The sequence below is a fragment of the Cryptomeria japonica genome, chromosome 8 (assembly GCF_030272615.1).
Source record: "Cryptomeria japonica chromosome 8, Sugi_1.0, whole genome shotgun sequence".
Taxonomy (NCBI): Eukaryota; Viridiplantae; Streptophyta; class Pinopsida; order Cupressales; family Cupressaceae; genus Cryptomeria; species Cryptomeria japonica.
Genome location: NC_081412.1, coordinates 142,792,803 through 142,800,086, shown reverse-complemented (window position 1 = coordinate 142,800,086; position 7,284 = coordinate 142,792,803).

Genomic DNA, 7,284 nt, shown 5'->3' with positions numbered 1-7,284 from the left:
ACAAGGTTACTCTTAACAAGGTAGTACTCTTAATAGGGTATAAGCTTCTAATCAAGCTTGGGATCTCTAACAAGATTCGCTCCTACCAGAGCTCTTTGTAAGACCTTAACCGATCAATTTTCTATTACTATAGATAGTTAACTTGTGAGTTCCATCTCACTGTGGTTTTTACCTATTTGTGTTTTCCATGTATAAACACTTGTGTTATGGTGGATGTTCTACTTTATGTGGACGTTGTTATTTCATTTTGGATAGCATGTATTTTGTTCGAATTCATAGTTAAGTTCATCTACCAGTTAGTGTTTAAAGTTGTGTGTGTTTTGGTGTCACTGATTCACCCCCCCTCTAAATGCTTTTTGAGACCATCAAATACAGGAAAGTAAGACAACGTGTGGGTTAAAATGTGGCTCCCACGAGGGTTGAGCTCGGTATGTTGTAGATCATAGAGATATTTATGCTCCATTGTAGATGAAATGATGTGGCTATTAAAACTGTAAGGCTAAACGAAACTCAAAGCAAATGCAATTGGCCTATGTAAAGTTTTTACTTGGGTGCCAAAGAGGGTTTTAAAAGTCCAGAGAACTTCCAAGCATTTTTAGTCGCTAGGCATGAAGAAAATTTATCCCACATTGGTCATGGGAGGAACATTTTTGTATTTAAAACTAAAGTCACATATAACTATAGTGTCAAAGCTTACGAGCTTTTGACAAGAAGTGGCTCATTGCCCAGTGGACCCCACATGCATGCGCATCATAAGGCATCTTAATTTTGTGATTGGTTGATGGAAAGAGACTAAAGAGAGAGAAAGTAAGGAAGATTAGATGCAAATCATGGTGATCCAATGAAATTTTCTATGTCAAAATGGTTAGATGCTCACCAAGTATCATCGCAACTTGGCGACTAATGATGTGGTGGGGTAGAGGGTATATGTCCAAGGACAGGTGGAGGATAGGTGGTGGTCCAGTGGCTAGTGACATGGCCACGATGAGTCCTAAAAAGGTTTCACTAAAGGCCCAGTTCCATCGATATTGAGCAGACCTTGGCCACGATGAGTCCCAAAAAGGTTTCACCGAAGGCTCAGTTCTATCGACATAGGGTATATTGAAGAAATCAGAACTAGTCCCACCGAAAGGAAGATATCAATGAAACTTCAGGCTTGATGAGAGTGCTAAATGGCTCACTGAGGGAGTAATTTGGTTGAAAGAATGATATCTGATAGAGCAAGACGCATTGTAGGCATGACAGACAGGTGGTGCCTAGGCGGATCTCCAGAGCCAATCAGGGGGTGACACATGTTGACACGCAGCACAAGAGAGAAAATCAGCCAGGGTTAAAGGTTGAGAAGATCAAGAAAGATAAATGGTAGTCTGAAAAATCTAAGGGCTATTGCTATACCGCTATAGAAAGAAGCTCACCAATTATCTCCATGACTTGGCAACAAAGCACATGTGGAAAAGGTGAGTGGCTAAGGTGCTAAAGATCGAGCAGTTTGAGGGCAGATCAACGACCGTCGCTATACCGGATGATGAAGATGCTCGATAGTTATCCCCTGCGACATAGAAAATGATGACGTGGTAGTTCAGGTGGTTGTCCAGGTGGGATAAGAATGAATGAGGATGTGCCATGAGATAGAGAGTAGATGAAGAACCAAGGCAGACCAAGTCTAGTGGCAAGTCGAAATGGCTAGACAATGTGGACTTGCGAGTGAACCAGTGGTTGACACGTGGCGACACCGTGGCATAAAAGAGAAACTTAGGAGAGATAAATACAGAACAGGTTCCTAAAGATCTAGTGGTGGTTGCTATACCACGATTAGAAGATGTATAGTGTTTATTCACCACAACTTGGCAAACAAGTAGTGGGGCCCGCTAAGGAAGAATTCAGTTGGGAGTGCATCATTGGTCATTGGAATAAGTGTTTTAGTGCTAACTTGATGACCCGATGAAGAAAGCAATGCTAGTCATAGTTAGAAGCCGAAAGTGGTGGCAGGCAAGGTAGCATCCAGGGATCCATGCAAAATGAGAAGAGAAGCCATTAGGTAGTTTGAGGTCCAATTTGAGCTCAGAGAAACTTTGCACGAGTCTTTTTCATGATCTTGAGGTGATAAGGATTGATTTTGAGTGCCATATGGGTCAACTGTTAGTTGACTAAGAGTTTGAACTGAATTGCATGAGTTCTTTTTGCATGTTTTGAAGCCTTTTTTGGGTGGCTTTTATTTCTACGAGAGGATCATTTTCAAAAAAGATATTTTTAGTGGCAGTTTAGCTTCAGTCATTTGGAAGATATCTTTCCTCTACATTTTGGAAGGTTTTTGTATAAAGTGAAATTTTTTTATCTTTCTTCACTAGTTCTTGATAATTCTCTGGCTGGTTTTAGCAGAGAATACATTCTTGTAGCTCATATGCAGTTTTATGATAGAATTTTGAATAAAAACTACCAGCTTATGCCTTATGACGTTATAGTTCATTTTCTTATTCATGATTGAGAGTTAGTTTATTGTGTTATTGTCTAAATAACCTTTAAATTTTTTGTCTCATTTATAAGTCACAAGTTGTGCATTGTGATAAATTGATTCATTTGGTTGATTGTGAAAGTTTTCTTTCCTTTCAATTTCTTGAAGTTTAAATCCTTTGCATGAAATATTTATGTGTTATGAATCATAAGTCTATTTGTGCATATTGGTGTTTTTAGGACTGTATCCCTATCATTTTGAGATATCTTATTGATGCTTCACCTTGGTTTAGCATTTTGCAAGTCATTCTATTTTCATTCTTAGTTTTCTTATCCCTTTTTTTAGTAAAGATTTAGAGTTATTCACAAGGAACCAACCCTTCATCTGGAGTTAATTCTCACTATAGGCAACCCACAAGCCTGAGAATTATCCCATGTGTCACCAAGTTGCTTGAGCTTTCAGCTTGTGTATTACGAGTGTAGTTTGAGTGACAATAGTTTTTGGCACGCCCGGTGGGACCTATTTGAGCTATCTCAATTCAACAAATATTCACTCTTGCTGCTTTTGGTGTGAGGAGTAGCAATTCTAGCCTTCAAAGGCAACAATTTTCATGCCTGCCCACTCATTTTCTTGGTTTCTATGCAGATCCAGTGATATTTTGTAGCATATGAAAAAGTATCAAACCAGATAGAGCGAGGATCCGGTTGAGCATATTGAGCTACCACCATCACAAAGAAGGTCAAGAACAATGAAAAAGACAGAGAAAAAAACAAATTCAACTGTTGAGTTTCCAAAAATGTTGACAGTTGAAGTTTTTCAGGAAACTCCAGATTCTGATCTCCTATCTAATTCTTCTCCTCTACCTAATTATCAGCCTAATTTTGCCACCTGCATAAATCCTCTTTTTGAAACTACTCCAATTAAACCATCTATTACCCAGATAGAACAAGTAAATCCACCTGTTATCCCAATGGCTCTACCAAGAGCTCAGCCTTTTGTACCTTTCAATCAAGGCAACCCTTTGAATCTTACTCATTATGATGATATTCTTGTAGCAGCATTGAAAAGCCTACCTTTTTTCATAGGAGAAGATCAAACCACTCCAATCGAACATATAAGGGATGTAGCTTCATTGTGTGGTGTACATCATATCACACAAGAGAATTTTGCAATCAGACTCTTGGCTACCTCATTTAAAGGGAAAGCACTTTAGTGGTTCAAAGGACTACGTGTAAACTCAATTGATACCTGGGATCAGCTAGGTGATAGATTAAATTCACAGTTGAGGATAGATCTGACCATTTGTCACTATTAGAACAACTGAGTACCATAAAGAGATCCCCTCAAGAGAAAATGACTGACTTCAATTTTCGTTTCCAGAAGACTTGGAGTAAAATACCTGTCACAATAAGGCCTACTCCTACTCATGCATTTGTATCTTATCTTAGGGCCCTTAATAGTGACATTTCAGTCATGATTCAGTCTATGGGTGCAAATACTCTACCAAATGCATTTGTTGTTGCTACTAGAGCAGAAAACTATATAATTCAGGCTAGTAAAATAGCCCCTAGGCCCCCAATGCCCATATTTCTAGAAATACAACCTATTGTACCTCTTTTAGAGTCTCCTCTAGTCATTGTCCCACCTTTACCAGCACTGAATTATCAAGTTGCAACCCAAGAAAATACTATCACGCTCCCAAATCAAGAGTTTTAGGAGTTTAAAAATGAAATGAAAACTATGTTCCAAGGCTTTGGTAACAAAATGACCAATATTGAGAAGCAAATTTACCAGAACACCAAGCCTTATCAAGCCCCTTATCAGAATAACCAGCAGAACAAGCCTCCTTATCAAGCTAACCCTCAGGGTCAAAGGAGAAATTATAACAAAAGATCCAATATACCTTACAATCCCAACACTACCAGCATATCCAGAGATATCATCCTAGCTCAAAACAACATGGCATCAGATTATGATTGGTGTTATCCTTGCAACCAACCTTATAATCAAACCACTTGTACAAATGGTATGCTACATCAAGCACTCATGGTTCAAAATAATGTTGTTGTCTCAAAAGATAGTACTCATGGAACTCATGATCAACAAGTTTCTCATTTTCAACAAGGCCTGGATGTTACCTTGGTCAATTAGCAAGGTGAAGAATTTTGAGTAAATCAGCCACAAGATCAGAATCAGTCCTACACTTCTATTGTAGCCAATACATGGTCCAAAAAGAGAGCCATTGATATAGGACAACAAGCTGATAAAGACATGAACTAGGCTTCTATAAGCCAACAAGCACCATCTAGACCTCAACCCACTCCAAATATACAAATCCTACCAAAAGGGCAACCAGTGGTTAACAAGGATCAACCAAGAGGTCAATTACATATAGCACAAGTTCAAGAGGATTCTATTGTTAAAAGAGGGCAGCAGAAGGTTAGTACAAGCTCATTTAATATTTTGGATCAATTGAAAAAGATGCTTGTCAGTGTCTCAATGTGGGATTCCTTAGCTCTTCCAAGGAAAAAGGATTTGCATAAAAATGCCTTGTCTAATATCTCTTTGTCACAAGAGCTTCCAAATGAGCAACCCAAAGTAGTCTTATCCATTGCCCCTCAAGAAAAGAAGGGTGAACAACAAACTTAGAAGGTTAAACCCCCTCCTTTTTATCTAACTTTAATCATAGGTCAGCACCTAGTGCATAATTGTATGATTGATTCAGGTGCAAGTAGTTCTGTCATGCCAAAGAAGATAGTTGATAAGCTAGGTTTGACATATGAGCCTCTTTCAAAAGGGGTAGTCCAGTTAGATGGGACAGCAGTAAACAATAGGTGTGATTAAAAATCTGGATCTCATATTGCATGCATGCCCAAACTTCTCAATCCCACAAGATGTCTACATCATAGATCTTCCACCTTACTTTTCTTTATGCTTGTCCAGAGATTTCACAGCCAAGTTGGGTGGGTATTTGTCTTCTGATTGGTGACACATGTTTTACAGAACAAGATATGGTACCAAAGTGACCATAAAATTATAATTATTAGCTAATGATCATATAGAACCATACATCCCAAGTGCTCTTAATGCAAATTTTTCTATACAAGAACCTAATGAGCAACCTGATATCCCAGATCGTCTTTAGTGGCTTTCTCTAAGAATCCATCGTTGGATTGGGACCCCTCAAAATTTGACAATAAGAACTAACTTAGTAGCCCAAATCCCACATTTAGTGATTTTGGGAGTGTGGATCATACCCCATAGATATCCTTCATGTACCTTGCATTATAATACAAAATCCCTTGGTGATAAGATCTTCGAGGTATGAGAGACTAGCATGCCCGAGAACTGTGTGTCGTGGAGTGGATCCAGTGTTGCTAGCCTCTTTATCTATTCATTTTGTTTTGGTATTTTATTGTAAGGACCTCATTGAATGGTTTCCACTTTCCAGTGTAAGATTGTATTTTGTGCTTTTATATGTATCACTATACCAGACTAGTATTGAGTCAGTTTTGGGCTATTTCAAACCCTATGTTATGTATCTCTGAATTCTCAGAGTTGGTTAGAACACATTCAGTCAGCTATACCTATCTTCAAACAACTGTTCTCAGATTTGGAAAACAACAAACTTGTCCTACACATAGAATTAATGGAAACAAAGTCCATTTTGAAATGTCAGACAATCCTACAAACTTAAAATTTTACATACTTGTGACCATAGGTAGTCCTTGCATAGTCCTTGCATAGTCCTCATAGTTCTCATTTATGTCCTTATTATCATCCTCAGTCCTTGCATAGTCCTCATAGTCCTTGTTTACATCCTTATTATCATCCTTAGAACTTGCATAATCCTTGCATAGTCCTCATTTATGTCCTTATTATCGTCCTTGGTCCTTGCATAGTCCTTGCATAGTCCTCATAGTCCTCATTTATGTCCTTATTATCGTCCTTAGAACTTGCATAGTCCTTGCATAGTCCTCATTTACGTCCTTTTTATCATCCTTAGAACTTGCATAGTCCTCATAGTCCTCATTTATGTCCTTAGAACTTGCATAAGTCCTCATTACATCCTTATTATCCTCCTCATATACGTCTTTAAATTTGGTCTTTATTAGATTTCATATACTTCTATCTTAGTCCATTATCATTTGCACAATCATCCTATAAAGTCATAGCATGTTTCCTAATGGGTCTCCTAGGTAACTTAGTCTGGCAATTAAAGAGAAATGCACCTCATTATATAGGAGTCAAGTACGAGCTAAATAGAGAGTATAAAATTGCCTGTAGAATTGATAGAGAAATTGTTGCAGAACTTCTAAGAGAAGAGCTTGAAAAACTTGCGTTACAGAAATCTCAAAATACTCAACAAGTCTTACGTCAAAATCCTTAATAAAGAGTCTGGTCTAGTGTTGCATATTCCATATTTGGGTCTAGAGTCTTGGGTCTAGAGTCTTGCATTAGGTCCTAAACCATCCTCATATAGAAGTCTTAAATGCCCGTCACAAGGTCACAAAAGGCAAAAAGTAAAATGGACCCAAACAGTGACCTATCAGTAAATCCAACTTGGAACATGGACATATCAAATGGTCAAAAGTAAAATTCTCAGGAAATGCCCACAATACATGAACTACAACAAAATTTAACACACAAAGAGATTGATTCATCTCAACTGGACCCACATATCCTTATGATCTTAGACACTCTTATACATAATGATATGGACAAATATCTCTCGTTGTTATTACAAAATGGGGCCAAATTACCTGAAGATTTTGATATCACAACAATCTTACCACTAGGAAATACTTTAGGTCCAAATAGAAGTCAAATAC